The sequence below is a fragment of the Callospermophilus lateralis genome, chromosome 8 (assembly GCF_048772815.1).
Source record: "Callospermophilus lateralis isolate mCalLat2 chromosome 8, mCalLat2.hap1, whole genome shotgun sequence".
Taxonomy (NCBI): Eukaryota; Metazoa; Chordata; class Mammalia; order Rodentia; family Sciuridae; genus Callospermophilus; species Callospermophilus lateralis.
The window spans coordinates 100,692,007-100,710,792 of record NC_135312.1 but is presented as its reverse complement, the minus strand read 5'-3'; the positions used below and the strand labels follow the sequence as shown (position 1 = coordinate 100,710,792).

The 18,786-nt window shown below is 33.1% G+C and overlaps 1 protein-coding gene and 1 pseudogene across 1 annotated transcript in view; one reads left to right on the top strand and one right to left on the bottom strand.

Annotated features, from left to right (window-relative positions):
* Ccser1 (coiled-coil serine rich protein 1) overlaps positions 1-18,786 on the top strand; it is a 1,032,529-nt gene that overhangs the window by 946,291 nt on the left and 67,452 nt on the right. The window lies entirely within an intron of this gene.
* On the bottom strand, positions 6,226-6,334 carry LOC143406603 (small nucleolar RNA U13; annotated as a pseudogene).

Genomic DNA, 18,786 nt, shown 5'->3' with positions numbered 1-18,786 from the left:
GCAGCACCACAGCAGGTGGGCAGACTCAAATTGATGTATTTGCACCCCAGAGTTCCCAGGGGCGGGCATCACCTCTGTCTCCGGACAGTTCAAGGATCATAATTCATTTGCTACTCCCAACAATCATGAATAAGTAAGAAAAGAGTAGAATAAATCATTTGCTAATAATTTTTATTTGCAATGTAGTTATATGTTTAATAATGACAGATTCTATTTGAAAAAATAAAATGTTATTTCTGAACCTTGTAAATAATATTCTTTGGCAAAGTTTTTAATACACTCTTGATGTGTATCATTATTTAATTAGCATAATTCCAGTCCTCCCTGTGGGCCTGTTCTTGGCTAATTCATAGGAAGTGGATGGCTTTATTCTAGGAATTCATTACAATGGCTGGGATTTAACAAAAACATATCAACTCTACCCCAAACCCCACTGTCTGTAGGAATGTAAACACAGTGTAATTGGCAACATGGAATAATGGAAAATCTAACTTCTGCTTCCCCCAAATCTATGAGAGGCTCAGCAAAAAGCTAGTCCATCCATTTTCTGGATCAATTGTTTTCAAGCTAATTATTAGCTGCCTATTCTTTCCTTTAAATAAAATCTTAAAGTCAAATTTACAATAACATACAGCTGCTCTTGGTCCTTATATAAACTAGAACAATTCTGTATTACCAGTTAGTCTCATGACAACCTTAGATCTGAGGAACAACCTCTGTACTATCTGATATTTTGCATTGTATCCCTGTATAAGCCTGGCTATCAGGGATTTTTACTTTTCAACTATAAATTACCAGTCCATGTAGATCTGTGCTTTGAGATGATGGGATTGCCTGTACTAAAGACCACTATATAAGAAGTACTACATGATTAAACTTGCAATAAAGATGTTCTTGAAGTTGTTTATTGATTTATGTCATGAGAATTCTCACAGGCAATTTCTCTCAGGTCTTAGGCTTTTCATGAACAGTTTTTCTGATTGAAGAAAGAGAAGACAATCTTCATAGAAGTAGTGATCTTTGAACCCAGCCATTTTATGTCAGGTTATTTTATAGGATCATTCCAGAGGAGAGGAATTTATAGATTTGAGAGAGTACATGGTGTTTTAGTCAGCCTTTTTACTGCTGTGACACAAAGACCCAATAAGAACAATTAGATGAGGAAAAGTTTATTTTGAGGCTCATGCTCTCAGAGGTCTCAGTCCATAGATAGCTAACTTCATTCCTCAGGGCCCGAGATGGTACAGAGGATCATCATGGCAGGGGATGTGATGATGGAAAGCAAGCCCAGGACATGGCCACCTAGAAGCAGAGAGAGACCTCTATTCACCAAGAACAAAATACATACTCCAAAGGCATGCTCACAATGACAACCTCTTCTAGTTGTACCCCACCTGCCTACATTTTTCACACAAGTTAATCCCTAACAGAGGATTAAATGCACTCAATTAGGTTAAGGCTCTTATAACCCGATCATTTCACCTCTAAACTTCCTTGCGTTGTATCCCACATGAACATTTGGTAGATACCTCATATCTAAGTTATAACACATGGTGAGCTTAGGAAACAAGAAGCTATTGTATGTTCTGGTGGCATTGAATGTGCAAAATAGCACATTGAGAAATAGTGCTGGAAATCCGAGTTCTCATCCTACATAGTGAAGGCTTTACTTTGTATTTACCATTACAATCTTGTGGTGTATTTACCATTACAATCTTGTGGTGTATTTACCATTACAATCTTGTGATAAGCAAATTCATAATCACCCAAATGTCTTGAAAATTAAAAAATATTGCCCTTAAAATATATATAAATTTATGGTAAATATGTGTTTAGAAACAGAAATAAAAGATAATTAAATATATAAATCTAATTAATGTGAGCCTCTGAGTAATTTTATTTAGCCCAGTATTCTAGTATATATATTGTTATATCCTTCATGTCAGAGTTTAAAAAATATTTTAAATGTATATGTATTCAAATATATTGTTTTCCTATACCACCTTCTGAGAATATAGTTTTTCTCCTCTAGTATCTAGTAAAGAATACAATAGCAAATAATTAGACCTAAAATTGAAAGTCAATATATTTCGTGTTATTAAATAATGAATGGGTAGTTTGGTATAAATTATTTTTTATTAATATACTGATTCCTACATGTTCAAGTGCCAAAATGTTTAAAGTCAAATAAAATCTACAAGTATCCTCTTAAATGAACTACTTCTTATAAAGTGATCATCACTATTTTCCCATTACAATTAAGAAGGCAGTAATTACAGAATATATTATTTCATTTTTCTTGGTGATTAAGAATTACCATTATGAAAACATATTGTTATAGTAAAATTACAGTCTTTCTGAATTATGTCGATATTCTTTCGGCTGCCACTTCTATTTTTAATACATTCTTCTGTGACTCATCTGTAATGCTAGCTATTATTTCTAATCACCTGCAAACTGGGTGCCCAAACCAGTGGATTGAGGAAAACCCTAGGACACTGTCCTGCGGGGTACAGACCTCCTGATAAGAAGGATCTTAGTTTACTTTGAAATTTTATAGTGGGGTTTTATTCCTATTATTTGTATCTTCATCAATGAACTAATGATGTCATTGATTTGTTTTCTAGAGATCACAGAGATATATTTTGTAAGGAAGATTGAGTTAAAAAAGGAATTCCCAGAAAAGTAGAAAGCTAACAAAGTGGGCTAGATATCACTATGCAGCTGGGTGGGACTTTCCTTCTACTGTAGACTTTTTCCATTGTCTGATGGGTCCTGCAGTCTGTGTCCTTCAAAATTTATAGGTTGAAACTCAATCTCCAGTGTGATATATCCTGTTAAGAGACTGGGTCTTTAGGAGGTGATTAAGTTATGGGGGTAGGGCCCTTGTGAATGGGATTAGTGACCCTGTGAGAGAGGTTGAAGAGAGCACCCTGTGCCCTTTTGCTTCTACCTCAGCTCTGTGGATGCTACTGGGAGGCACTTCTGTGCAAGGAGAGAGTAGCCCTTCCCACACACCAAATCTGCTGGCATTTTGATTTTTGACTTAGAGAATTGTAAAAAATAAATTTCTCTTCTTTATAAATTATTCTTTCTCACATATTTTGTTGTCTGTGGAACAAGTCCACCAAGACAACATGCGCAGTTGAAATGCTAGATAGATAAGCAACTCAGGAGAATGGTAAAGCAATATTTCGCTCTAAATTTACAATGAGGTAATATCTCTTCACACTGTTTCGACTCCTAAGATTAAATGTGGTTTCTAATGTGTATCATGAGATATTCATTTAATATGTCCATGAATCTTTAACTCAGGTAATTGAGAAATTTTGCCCAAATTTATTAGTATATTAACTGTTCTATATTTTGCATATAGAAACATGTAATTTTTAGTTTTTATTATTACAAAAAGAGTTTTTAGAATATAACCTTTAGATGTATCCACGCTAACTCACTGGGTAAATATTCAATGGAATAGAATTATCAGTAAAAGGATTTCTTGAAGCTAAAATTTTCACATAATATGGTAGAGATTGATTTTCCTTCATAATAATGCTTAATGATTTAATTTTTTCAAGCTTACAAAAGTGAATTTTAAGAAAGCATTTCTCAGTCTAATCTGCATGGAAATAGAGTAGGGTAAATTTTTATTTTGTCAAAAAATGACACCTTTTCCAAGAAAGAGGACATTAGTTTAAAACATCTTATTTTTAGGGTGATACATGGCTTAATATTACACTTCAAGGCATTCAAAAAGGATGTCTTTGGGCTTTGTTTCTGGTTCTAATACTCTTTTTTTGTGTCCCATACTTTATTTGTCCTGCACTGTACTCTTTGGGCTTGGATCTTATTTTATCAGGCCATATCGCCAATCTAAAGGATAAAAACACTGGGACTAAGGTTGTATCTCAATGGTAGATTCCCATGTTCTAGCATTCATAAGGCCCTGGTTTCCATTCTCAGCACCACCAGCACTAACAATAAACAAAGGAAAAAATATAAAAAAGTAAAAAGTCCTATTATTAATTGTACCACGGAGGTTTTGCTTTTCTTCATTATGCTTTGTAAATATAATCTGATGTTTATATTGTTTCTGTGTTTTCATTGTCAGACAAATTTTCTTTCTGTCATCTGGTTTCTTTTGTGGCCGTCTTTAGGTTGTGTTATGTACCTCTTTAATTTCCCATACTGTTTTTTTACTATTTTCTTTTAGTTGTTGATGGATCTTTAATTTATTTATATGTGGTGCTGAGACTCAAACCCAGTGCCTCACACATGCTAAACAATCACTCTACCACTGAGCTACAACCCCAGCCCAATTTGCCATACTGTTATAAAGCAAAAAATTATTTCCTCTTCATGGCAGTGAGAGAGTAATTTCTTGATTCAGTGTTATGTAACATGAACTTAAATAAAATTCAGACCTCCACAAAATATCTAATGGAGAGAGGTTTTGTTGATGTTGTTACCTTTTTTTTTTCTTTTTTTACTTTTGCCCATATCCTTGTTCCCTCCCATAAATGTAGACAAGAAAAGGGGTGGAGCATGGGAAGAAAGAAAGCAGGAAAAAAAAAAGAAAAAAGGAAGAAAAATGAAAAGTTGCAATTTATCCTAAATCTAAATTTTAGAAGGTCTGAAAGCCACAACTAGTGGCTAACAGTTTAGTGGGTTGCTTTAAGTATTGGCTGCTGAATGCTATATTTATGAGACAGAGCCTTATTGAACAGTCATCCTATTCAATCCTATTCAACTTCCTGTATTTTTTTCTGGTAGACATTTGCTGTTTCACAGCTATCAGCCAGTAGGCTTTTGTTTCATCATTCATACTAGATAGATTATCTTGAAAAGAAACATTGCTGTCATTGATATGAACTATTGCTGTGAAAGCTGTGTATACATATAACATATATAGATATATAGATGTTTAAGAGTTATTTATAATTATATAATGTATAAATTTCATACATATATAAAATATATATATGATATATACAGTATACACAATATAATATTATACATACTTATATATTCATATATATAATATAATACATAAAAACCAGTAATGGAAACTATATGAAAAATGAGAAATAATATTTTTTAGTACTTCTTTTATTTCAATATAGGCATTTCAAAGTTAAAGTTGAACATAAAACATGTTCTCAGTTATTTTCTTAAATATTTTCTTTGAATAAAATTTGATTAGTCAAATTCTTAAGGAATAATTTTCTACATTTATAAAAAGTATGTTTTAATTGTTTATGAAAGATTTAACTTTATTAATAACATTTTCTTGTTAAAATATTGTGAAAGTTCTTGACGTAGCATTAAAAAATGTGTAAGAATTATAAAAACTTTCAGATCCATGTTGTTTTAGAGATTTATTGGTTAAAAAATTATTTAGTACTCAAAGCTACTCTTTAAGTGAGGTTCCCTGTATGCTTCTCTCTTTCTCTCCTTCCCTCCCTGAATCTTGATTTCTGTATTATCTACTTGTCAAAGCCATCAGCCTTCCATCTATTTAATGAAAATGGTGTAAATGATAAAGTTAGTTATGTTATACTTAGTTGTTACTTTAATAACTTGAAAGAATTATCTATAAACTTCTTTTGGTATTTATGCTTATAAGAAAAAAATTAACATTGACTTTCATACAAGTACGGTTAACATACTGAAAATGATGAGTTCACATAATAAAAACTTTTAGTGTTCACTTTTATGTGCAAATACAATAATTAAACTCTTTTTAGGGTAATTTGCCAGGGCTAGTCTGTAAATTTTTGCCCAGGAGATGAAGCCTGAACACATTTTGAAGCAACTGTGTTTAGGGAAGTGAAAATGTAATATCCTGGAATTATGTGTAGAGGGGAAAGAGATCGTGAAAGATCAGATCTGTCATTATTTAGAGTTAGACTTTATCCTTTAGTTGGTATAGAATTATAAAAAAATGAAAAAAGATAAAAAATTGAAAATTGAACACGACCGTGTATGATAGGTATTGGAAGGTAATGAAAAAGATATTTTTTTTTTGTTTTTCTTAGACAGTTTTTTGGGTTCTTTTTAGACAATTAGTCTAGGGTGACTAATGGGCCACAGGAGGAGAGATCAGAGTAAGGTGGAATTATATCATTTATTAAAAAGAAACAAGAACTCAGGAGAAAAGGAAGGAGTTTAAATTTACCTAAGAAATATACCTTCCATAGCCTTTATTTTATTTTATTTTTTTTACAACAGATGGGTAATGTGCAGATGTGGTAACAAGGTTTAGAGCAAGGCACATCTCCCTGAACAGCCACTTGAACACCCAATAATCATCATACTTATGAACCAAAAGGATCTTTATTTTATTTTTTATAAGTTATAGTAAAGATTGTTGTCATGATGAAATAAATGATTAAAATTTAATTCATTTTTATATAGGTCATAGAATCCATGCAATCAGTTAGATCTTGGTTAGCATAATAGATTGAATCATATCATAACTTCATCCTAATCATAACTTCATGATATATAAAGAAATTTGATATCAGTAAAATATCTAAAAGAATTGTCTGAATATTTTTTTCTGGTCTTTTTTTTTCCATTTTTCTGAACCTTTCATTCAGTTATAATTTATTTATCTGTTTCATTTATCAATGAACAAATATGCAGTTCTAACACATATTCCAAGCTAAATGTACTTGAGAAATTCACTTGAAGTATGCACTTTAGGGTAAAACAGGAAGTTGTATAAACTTATGCATGTCCTTCTCTATTCTGACCATCCTTAGTGCTATTCTCCTTTCAGTATTCAGAATCGAGCTCAATCACTCTGCAGATAGTCTTACTGACAGCATATTATATTAATTAAAAATACACTCCCTGAAGTTAAATTGCTTGGGCTTAAATCCCAGATTTCCATTTAGTATTTGTTCTCCATCACATTTCTTAACCTTTTTGAGACCATAGATTCCTTCTATGAATTTTGGTTAAAAATATTTACATCATAAAGTAGTTTTGAGACTTAGATAAAATAAAAAAAAATATTTAGAATATATAGTGCCTCAAAGAGGTGCTAACTCTTAATAACGTCTTAGTGTATCTTTAATATTACTTGTTTGCATATTAAATACTATCAGATATATGTTTAAAATTTATTTTTATGAAAAAAAATATCTAGCACTGACAAAGATTGAGCATAAACAAATTTTAATAAATTTGAAATTTTTAATAAAAAATTTCTTGCTATCAGCATAGATTGTTTTCTCTATACAGTTTACCTTATCAAATTAAATAGCTAAAATTGATATTTCTAAATGTGAAATGATAGCCAAATGTGACTCTATAGTGATCTTTAAAGAATGTTATAATGAATGATATTTTTATTAAGATAAAAAAAACTAGCATGCCCAGTTATCTATGCTAATTTTAGATTTTGAAAGCCAAGATGAAGAACATATGCATTAAATTTGACATTAAAATAGGATACTTTTCCCTCAGTTTGCCCTTGTTTTAAATAAACTATTTCCCTCCCACTGCAACAAAAGATGTGTAGAATTTATTCATACTTTACTCTTCAAAAAGTTCTTAATGAAAGGGGCCAGTAAGAGTAAATGAGCTGTCATTTAATCTTTTATGACATATTAGTTGTGGAAAAGCTATGTGAATTCTCCTTTAACCTCTAGATGAATTTTTCCCTCACCTTACCCTCCCCTTAATATGTGGAAGAGCTAATTTAAGTGTGGAGCATTACAGCCTGTTGTATGGATTGCTGCGATTAAGTGCACATCTCCAAGCAACACAGAGCCATTAAGCAAAACCATTGTGAACAGATGATACATTAAGAAGCATAGCTCTGCTGTGTATCTAGTCCTTGATACTGAGAAATACTGCAGTTGAGATGGAATATGCAAATAGAAAATCTACACAAGGTCAGAGTGGGAAAGCCAAAATGCCACACTTTGTTGGTTTCAAAATGAGAAATCCGTTTCTACTACACAATGAAGTTAAAATACAAAAAGAAATCAGTCAAGGAAAATTCAGATATTTCTCCTCCTTTTTGCTTTTTTGTAAAATAATTCCTTGATTATTGTCACTAGAGATAAAAAGTAGGAATTATTTACACTGCGTATTATTCCTCTGGAATGATTTTATACTTTTATTTCCTAACATTTTTCCTCTTGTATTTACTCTAATGAGAGGAAATGGTGATAAAATATTACTCAAGAAGTCATCCATGATCATTGTTTTATTTATGCTTTTCCACTCTCTGAATTACCGTGAGAAAGAATGTTTTTCCATACTTTTCTTTCTCCATCTTAAGTAAGTACAATGAAAATAATAAACAAATAAATTTATAAACTTTATTTTCCTAACAGGATAAATGATTAATAATTGGTGAAAAAAATTTATTTAGGTAAATAAATTTTTAGTTGTTTCTCTTTTGTGTTCATCTCAGGTACACAGAGGTCATCTCATGATATTCTGCATTTTGTCTCACGCTATTCTCCTAACTCACCTTTTTCTTATTCTTCAACCCTAATCTCCACTTCTCTGTTTATACAGTTGTCTAATGAGTTTTATGTGTGTACTCTGATAAGTACTTATCATATAAAGTATGTCCCATTAAATAAGTCCTCTGTGCTTAACTCATATAGTTATAATTCAATTTTATACATATGAAATTGTTTATATAATGGTGATTGTACATGTATCCATTGTACAAATTCAGTATAATTATTCATTTTCTTAACATTGTCTCCAATTTCTCTTTATTATCTCTAATTCTGGCACTTCTGTGAACAGTGCCAAAATAAAACATCCTTGTCTATGTATCCTTGCAAACTTGCGCAGGAATTTTTCTAAACTTAAATCTGTGAGTGAAATAACTGGGTTAAAGGATATATTACATTTCACTTCATTTATAGACAGATTTAATTTAATGATCTAAATTTTCATTTAAGGATTAATGTTTGTATACATAAATTTAGAGTATTCATATATTTACATTGTATTCTGAGCACGGTATAGATACTATTTATTATTAAAGCTTCAGATATATGGATCTCTTTTTTTTTTCATTTTTAAGAGAAAATTTAGGTTCATAGAAAAATTGAGGGAAGTTATAGAGTTTTTTTATATATATTCCCTGCTCCACATGAGCACAACTACCTCACATTAACATCCTGTGCCACAAATAATATATTAATATTTATTGTGTGTGTGTGGGTGTTATAGTCCTTGAACTTGTACTGATATAATCAACATCCAAAATAGATAGTTTGCATGGAAAAGGCAAAACTCTGAACATAGTCAAAAGATCAGAGGTTGCCAGCTATTAGGGAGAAAGGAATAAGCAGAGAAAAGGGGATTTTTTTGGAGGGTGGGGGTAGAGGGGTATTGAGGATTGAACTCAGGGACTCTCAACCACTGGGCCATATCCCCAGCCCTACTTTGTATTTTTAAGAGACAAGCTGTCACTGAGTTGCTTAGCACCTCACCATTGCTGAGGCTTGCTTTGAACTTGTGGTCCTCTTGTTATAGCCTTGCAAGCTGCTGGGATTCAGGCATGCACCTCCATACCTGGCTGAGCAAAGAGGATTTTGAGGGCATTGTAACTATTCTGTATGATATTCCCATGGTGGACCAATAGATTAATTCAAAGTAGAGTAGAAACTTTAAAATAATAATGGCAAGACAGAGCTTTCAATAAACAAATATTTTACCAAAATCAATATTGGAATGGGAAGAAACATACACAAACATGCTGTCATTTGGCATTAGGAAAGTACAAATCGAGAGCACAAATGGATACTGCAGGAATGGCTATCATCAAATGACATAATACTGAGTGTTGTCCAGAATGTGGAGAAACTGCATCACATACACATTGCTGGTGGAAAGCAAAGTACTTCCAAAATTTTGGGAAACATTTTGGCATTTATTAGAGACATTTATTAAAAAGTTAAATATAAACCTATTATACAACTCATTATTTCCAGTCCTATCCATCTCCCCTAGAGAAATAAAAGCATATGTTTGAAAAAATATTTTTACATGAATTTTCATGGCAACATTTTTCATGGTTGTAAAAAACTGGAAATAATCCATATGTTGTTGAACTGATGAATGGATTAATAAAATGCATGGTTTTCAGCAATAAAATGAGTACTGTTCAGCAGTAAAATGGAGCATGCTTCTGATACATGCAATGACATGGATATACCTTGAAGACATGATGTTAAATGAAAGGAGTCAGATGCAGAAGGTTGTTATTATATGATTGCATCTCTACAGAATGTGTTTAAAAGACAGATTTATAGTCACAGAAATAAAATCAGTGGTCACCTGGGACTAGGAGTGTTTCTGAGATTGTCAGCAAACAGGCATAAAGGGATATTTTGGGATGATGAAAATTTCTTAAATATTGTTTTGATGGTGCAACAAATATCTAAATTAATTAAAATCATTGAGTTATACACTTACAGTGGGTGGATTTTGTGACATTTAATTTGTTCCTGAATTCAAGCTGTTAAAAACAGATGCTGTTTTAAGGACAAGTTAGAAATTCCAGTGTTTGGAAATTTTCTTAATGCTTAATAAAAATAAATAAATTTATAGCAAATATGTTCTAAGCATATAATAATAATAATAGTTAACAAATATTATTAAATACTTCCCACATGTCAGATTGCTAACTCATTTATTAACATTACAATCCAAAGAAATAGCTATTATTAATAACCTCCCTTTAGTGGTAGTGAAGTCCAAACCAAAAAGTTTAATCTACTTAGGAGTCACATGGCCATTATTGGGTTAAATTGAGGCATTAATCCAGGTTGTCTGGTTTAAAGAGTCTGTTTTCAAACCTCCACTACCCTGGTTTGCAGTAGAGTGAATTGTGTGAGAGAATGAGATGGTGGTCTACATAATTTTATCCGCAAGATTTTTTAAAATGTTGTAATACTACTGATTATCATAATAAAATATGTATACTGCACATAAATTAGAATATATGAATAATATCTGAGGTGCCAGCTAAAACGATATCACTTAAATAAGTAGTGCTTCAAAGTACATACACATAAATTTTTTTATACATGCTTTTGGATATTATAACAGTGGAAATCCTATATCATATCATATATGTCATCAATTTATGCTTAAAATTTGAGGAAATGTCAAATAGTTTTCTAAGATGCAACCCAATTTTACAATCCTGACAGAGTGGATAGGTATTTGAATTTCTTCACATTCTTACCAACATTTGTTATAGTCTGCCTTGTTTGTTTTAGCCATTCTAATAGGTGTGAAGTGGTATCTCATAAGTTTGATTTGCAATTCATAATGATTCATAATGTTGTGCATCTTCTTATATGTCTATTGACAATTTGTGAATCATTTTTTAAGAAATGACTTTTAATTGTTGACTCTCAGGATTATGGATACATATTTTTCTCTCCCCTTATTAGTGCTTATTGTCATGAAAATTGCATCTTTATGTATCATAACCTATCAACACTGTTTTATAATAATTTCTTTTTGCAGTTATTTAAAAATTAGATATGAGAAAAAAAGAATTAAAACAATAGCATTGTTTTCAATTTCCTTTGGCATTACTTTTACTAGTGCTTATTACGTCTTTATGTAGATTCAAGTTTCTATGTGGTTTCTATTAATTTCAGTCTGAAGGACACCTGTTAGTTTTTTAAATGAGAGATCTGCAAGGAGAAAATTTATTTCACATTTTTTAAAACTTGCAGTGTCTTAATTTTTATATCACCATTTCATTTCCCCTTTTCTGAATCTTGTATAGTCATTTTATGAAGTTTTAATGACTATTAGAAAATACTGCTGTAGGTCAGTTTTAAAAATGAAGTGATACACAAATTAGAATAACCAAAATCACCCATTGAAATTCAGTTTACATATTAAGCAAAAATAAGTCTAGCATTGGAAGAACGTTAACATTTTATAAACTTCCTGGGTTAGCTTTATGTCACTATAACAAAATACCTGCATTATTCTGCTTATAAGGAGAAAAGGTTTATTTTGGCTCAGATTTTAGAAGTTCTAGTCTGGGACCAATTGGCCCTATCACTTTAGGCTTAGACCTATGCCAAATCAACATAACATGGCAAGAAGATCAAAGTTGCTCATCTCATGACCAGGAAGCAAAAGGTAGAAAGAGGAATAGACTAGTATTCCATAAAGCTCTTTTGGGGCATTCCCCAGTTACCCAAAGACCTCCTACCAGGCCCCCAAATTTTCAATGCCTCCCAATAGTGCCATCTGGGGAACCAATCCTTTTAACACATGGAACCGGGGGACATTCAAGCTCAAAACTATTATCCGTGCCTTGACATTATTTCAATCTTATGAATATCTCTTTGAAGAATCAGGACTCCAGTGTACTTGTTAGATAAGTACTAAGATTACTAAGACTGAAGTAACTTTTCCTGTCATTCAACTGGTAATTTATTAAATTGAGCTTCACCTCAATGTCATATGCATCATGAATTTTGAAGTGTTTCCACTACATTGAAGGACATCAAGTATTTCGGAGAGTATTTCGGAGAGGTCGCTTCATTTTATCACATTGTAATAACAGTGGTTATGATCTCTCTCTCTTTTTAAAAGGAGTACTTTCAGGTATTATGCTCATATTGCTTTTATGAATTCTATAAGTTAATTATAAATAAAAATAAATGATAAACATTTAGTTTATCAGGATAAAAAGTAAATCAGATTTTTTCAGCTTAGGGTAAAAATACAAAACTAAATGAGATACAGTTACAATATGGTGCAGCTAGTTCCTAACATTTTTGAACATCTGTAAAATACTTGGATATTTTTACTACCAGTTTTTAGTAAGTAAAAATCTAGTAGTTATCTCAGTTTCATATTAATTGGTGGTAATTTGCTGGTAATTACCTATTGGTTGTGCCGAGTGGAGGAAAAGATCAACACAAAATGAGAAAAGGAAACCAAGCCATTGCAGCTCTAGGAGCCTGTGGATGAACAGATCCCAAGAGGAAACAAGGAGTTTGCTAAAACAATTAACCAAGAGTGATCACACCACAGGAAGCAAATTTTCCACTTTGGTTCTATCACTAACTAAAAGCATATAAAATAACATGTTAATGTGAGCTCTTTAACAAGGAGATTAGGTATGTTGTCCATCTTCCAAGGTAACAAAGAGCTTTACTGTCACCACACAGAGTCACTGGGTCTCTAAATCTCTTTCCTTGCTGACCAGGGAACATGCAGAGGTTCTTGACAGAATGCACAATTTATTTCCACTGGCACCTAAGACAGATTGAGGCTCCAGGAAGGCATAAGTGTATAACATGTAGAGTGGACTGAAAAGGGGCAAACAAAGAATAAGGAGAGAGGAAACACTTTCACATCAGAGAGCTCTATGAAGCATGAGATGCTTCCCTCAGGGAATTTTGGGGCTCCTGAAGAAGATCTAGATTTGAGTGGCTGAGTCTGATCAAAGTAAGTAATATACAGGAGATACCACTAATGTTGCAAAGAAAGAACTGGAGAAGAAGCAAGATATTTTTTGAGACACAATAAAGACATAGAGGTAGTGGCAGCTATTGTGGATGGAAATTACTAGAAAGAAGATACCCATGAATTGTTAGGTAATTTTTCAAAAAATAGTAACAATCTGCATAACGAAGACAGAGACACCAGGGAGATTCATTGATTTCTAGGTTTTTTTTTTTTCTGGATTATTATAGACTTTTGATACCTGTTTATCGATGTTTCCATTGATATTAATTCAAACAGATAATCAACTATGCATAAGAAATTGTTTTATCCTGAAAAAACTGTACAAGATATCTAATCATCAGTCCTGTTTTCCTCTGACCCTTTAATCTAGTCACTGTGTTTACTGAGAAGTAAGGTGAGACTACTTGTCACCCAGAAAACTCCTCTTCTCATTTGCATCAGAACTTTATATGGTAAATATCTGCACTGTAGCTCTGAACTCTCAGTCTCTAACTCTGAATATAATCTGAGCTCTTACTGGAGTGCTTCCTTGTTTACATATATGTAGCCTCAATCCATGTACTTTAATGTTGTTTACCCTTCTCTCTATCTATGCTCTTGAACAGAAGACATCCTTTTCTCTTTACCAATTCACATAAACTAACACCTAACACACAGCTGCTTGGTCTGTCGTGAAACTGGCCAGACCCAATCTTAATCCCTTTTGTCTTCTCTTTATCATCATCGCAATATAATGAACACAGCAGAGTTAAACAAAAAGTAAACTAGCACAGGCAAAGGAAGCAATGAATTAATCTTGGGAAGACCAGTGGTAATGTGTGAGCTAATCTTTATAAGATGATTAGGACATGACAGATGTATATAGAGAAAATGCTCTCTTAGGCAGATGGGCTTATTTGAATAAAGTCTTCTTGGGTCTAGAAGTGCATAGCATTTTAGGAACAATGAATCATCTACTGTGGAAGTATAGTGTACATATGCCAAGGAGAACTTGGTCTGAGATCAAGTAGAAAATACAGTTCAGTGTCAGAATCAGAAATGAGTTATATTCAATGCTAAAAAAAGAATTACCTTTTTGATCAGCAATATAAGTCTCTAAATATGTTTGAGTGTGACTAATATGATCATATTTGTTTTGGGCAAAATAACCTTGAAGAATATAGTATTTGAAGGAAAAGTGATTAGTAGAGCTTACAGTAGTAGCCAAATAAGAGACGAAAGTATTATGGAAAATGATATAGCAATAGAAAAAGTAGAAAAAAAATGGGAATAGTTTGGAAATAGTATCAATAAGTTGAAGTTTTAGATTACATGAAAGGGGAAGCATAGCAATAATATTTGTTTCTCTATGGAATAAATGGGTCAGAACTTCTGATATGATAGACTATTAAAGAATGAGATTATATTTGTGAGAGTATGAATAAAATTGTTTTAACATGTTAGTATGTAGACTAGGAAGAAGATGTTATGGTTTGGATATGAAGTGTTTCCCAAATGCTAATTTGTTGAAGGTGTGATCTCTAAAGCTGCAACATTCAATGGAGGAACTTTTGGGAAGTGATTAGATTATGAGGGCTCTGACCTCACTGGTGGATTAATAATTTGATGACATAGTTGTAGGAGGTAGGAGATAATTGAAGCAGTTGGTCCTTTGGGGTATGTCCTTGGGGACTTTATCTTGTTCATGTCTTTTCTCTCTCTCTCTCTCTCTCTCTCTCTCTCTCTCCCCCCCCCCTTCCTGGCTGCCACAAAATGAACATAATTTCTCCACGACACCTTCTGCCATGATGTTTTACCTCACATTAGGCCAAAAGCAATAGAGCCAGCCATGGACCAAAATAAATCCTTCCTATTTTGAGTTGTTTTTCTCTGGTATTTTCTTATAATAACAAATAATGGAATAACAAAGAAGATTAGTACAATAACTACCCAAAAGCAAATAAAAATTCAGGGCAGAGGCTAACACAGGAAAGGACATCTAAACTATTAATCTGGACACAAAAGTCCAGGGAGATTCTTGTTTCCATGGTACCATGTCTGTTTGTTTCACAAGTGTTAATATATTTGCTTTATTTGCTCATAATGCATTTACTTATAGTGGCTTCCTCCTTAATGTCTAAATTATAAATCATTAATAACTCAGAAGGTGGTGGAATACAATATTTCAAGTGCAGTGTTGACATTTCTTCCAAAAATATTCTCTATGTTCATATTGTTTTCTGGGCCAAAGTAGGTGACAAATTGAAAAAGAAGGAAACCTTTTAACTTGTTGCCAGTTGCAATTTGGGGTTAGTTTGAACTATCTCTAGTAAACATTATGATGGGAAATTTATGTCAACATTGCTATTTTTACCAAATACATCTCTTTTTTGTTTAAAGCCTGTTAGCTGATAGACACACTGGTGCGGGCTTGTAATCCCAGCAGCTTGGCAGTGTGAGGCAGGAGGATTGTGAGTTCAAAGCCAGCTTCAGCAACTCAGTGAGGCCCTAAGCAATTTAGAGAGACCTTGTCTCAAAATGAAAACAAATACAGAGGGCTGGGCATATGGTTCAGTGGTTAAGTGTCCCTGGATTCATAAGCCTGTTAACTGTGTGTTAATAAATTACATGTTTATGATATACTTATAATTAGTTTTAAGAGGTCTTTTATCTTGAACACTTACCAAATACAGCATTTTCTATCTACTAATATTAGTGTAATCCTGAATGTTTTATGTGTGCAAATAAATCTGGAAAACTAGATATATTCCTTTGGGAATACAGTCAACTGCTTTATTATAGAGTACATTCTTTCAAAGAAGTTCTTTATGCATTGTATTGAGAAAGATCCTCCCAATGAGGGATCATCTTTAATTTCAAAGTATTCAGCACTCTTTAATTTATTAAAGCATTATTGCCAGGGTAGCACCAAAATGTAAAGCACAAGTTTTATCTTTTGAAACCTCCAACTCTAACTTTTAGTGCAATGTTCTTTTAATTCCCAGTGGTTGTCCAATAATCTTCATGGTGATGATTTTTTTTGGGGGGGAGGGAGGTAGTGAATATTGAACTTAGGGGCCCTCGACACTGAGCCACATCCCCAACCATAGTAATTTATTTAGAGACAAGGGTCTCACCGAGTTGCCTAGTTCTTTTCTTTTGCTGGCTTTGAATTCACGATCTTACTGACTCAGCCTCCTGAGCTGCTGGGATTACAGGTGTATGCTACTGCGCCCAGCCATGGTGATGATTTCTTTGAAGATCTTATTTTTAGCTCTCCTTTCTCATAAGGATATACAGCATATATCATTTTATTACACTTTTAAAATACTGTGTTTTTTAATAAATTGAAGGCTTCAAGCAACCCTGCAATCGGCAAGTATATCTATACCATTTTTCCTATAGCATCTGCTTATTTTGTGTCTTGATGTCACATTTTTCATAACTTTTACAATATTTCAGAAACTTCATAATGATTATTGCACCTGTTATGGTGATCTGTGATCAAAATCTTTGATGTTACTATAGTAATAGTTTTGGAGTGCTATAAACTGTACCCATGTAAGATGGTGAAATTAATCACATAATATTTGTGATTTCTGAATGTTCCAGCTTCTGGCTGGCTGTTCCACCATCTATCTCTCTCTCTCTCTCTCTCTCTCTCTCTCTCTCTCTCTCTCAATAATCCTCTTCCCTTATATACAATGATATTGGAATTATGAAAATTAATTTTCCCACCATGATTTCTAAGCACTTAAGTGAAAAAAGGAGTCACACAAAACAACCTGTTACCAAGTCCTCTCTTGTTCCTGCAAAAGTTGTTTCTATTCTTCACACTTGAATAAAATTCTACGCCTTTAAAAAAATGAGTCACATATCTTTTACTTTAAATCAAAAACCGTAAATGATTAAGCTCAGTAAGGATGGCATGTGGATAACTCAGACAGCTCAAAACTAGTCCTCTTATGCTCAACAGCCAAGTTGTGAATGCAAAGGAAAAGTTCTTGAAGGAAATAAAAATCTCTGCTCCAGTAAACACAAAAATGATAAGAAAGGGAAGCTGCCTTCTTGCTGATATGAAAAAAGTTTAAGTGGTCTGAATAGATGATCAATTCACCCTCAACCATTTCTTTTTTTTCAATTTTTTTAATTTTTTTTTTATTGGTTATTCAAAACATTACAAAGATTGCAGAATCACATCGGTTACACATCCACATTTTTACATAATACCATAATAGTAACTGTTGTATTCTGCTACCTTTCCTATCCTCTATTATCCCCCTCCCCTCCCCTCCCATCTTCTCTCTCTACCCCATCTACTGTATTTCATTTCTCTCCTTATTTTTTTCCCATTCCCCTCACAAACTCTTATATGTAATTTTGTATAACAATGAGGGTCTCCTTCCATTTCCATGCAATTTCCCTTTTCTCTCCCTTTCCATCCCACTTCATGACTCTGCTTAATGTTAATCTTTTCCTCCTGCTCTTCCTCCCTGCTCTGTTCTTAGTTGCTCTCATTATATCAAAGAAGACATTTGGCATTTGTTTTTTAGGGATTGGCTAGCTTCACTTAGCATAATCTGCTCTAATGCCATCCATTTCCCTGCAAATTCCATGATTTTGTCATTTCTTAGTGCTGCGTAGTACTCCATTGTGTATAAATGCCACATTTTTTTTATCCATTCATCTATTGTGGGGCATCGGGGTTGGTTCCACAGTCTAGCTATTGTGAATTGTGCTGCTATGAACATCGATGTGACAGTATCCCTGTAGTACGCTCTTTTGAGGTCTTCAGGGAATAGTCCGAGAAGAGCAATAGCTGGGTCAAATGGTGGTTCCATTCCCAACTTTCCCAGGAATCTCCATACTGCTTTCCATATTGGCCTCACCATTTTGCAGTCCCACCAGCAATGTACAAGAGTACCCTTTTCCCCACATCCTCGCCAGCACTTGTTATTGTTCGACTTCATAATGGCTTCCAATCTTACTGGAGTGAGATGGTATCTTAGGGTGGTTTTGATTTGCATTTCTCTGACTGCTAGAGATGGTGAGCATTTTTTCATGTACTTGTTGATTGATTGTATGTCCTCCTCTGAGAAATTTCTGTTCAGGTCTTTGGCCCATTTGTTGATTGGGTTATTTGTTTTCTTATTGTTTAATTTTTTTAGTTCTTTGTATATTCTGGATATTAGGGCTCTATCTGAAGTGTGAGGAGTAAAAATTTGTTCCCATGATGTAGGCTCCCTATTTACCTCTCTTATTGTTTCTCTTGCTGAGAAAAAACTTTTTAGTTTAAGTAAGTCCCATTTG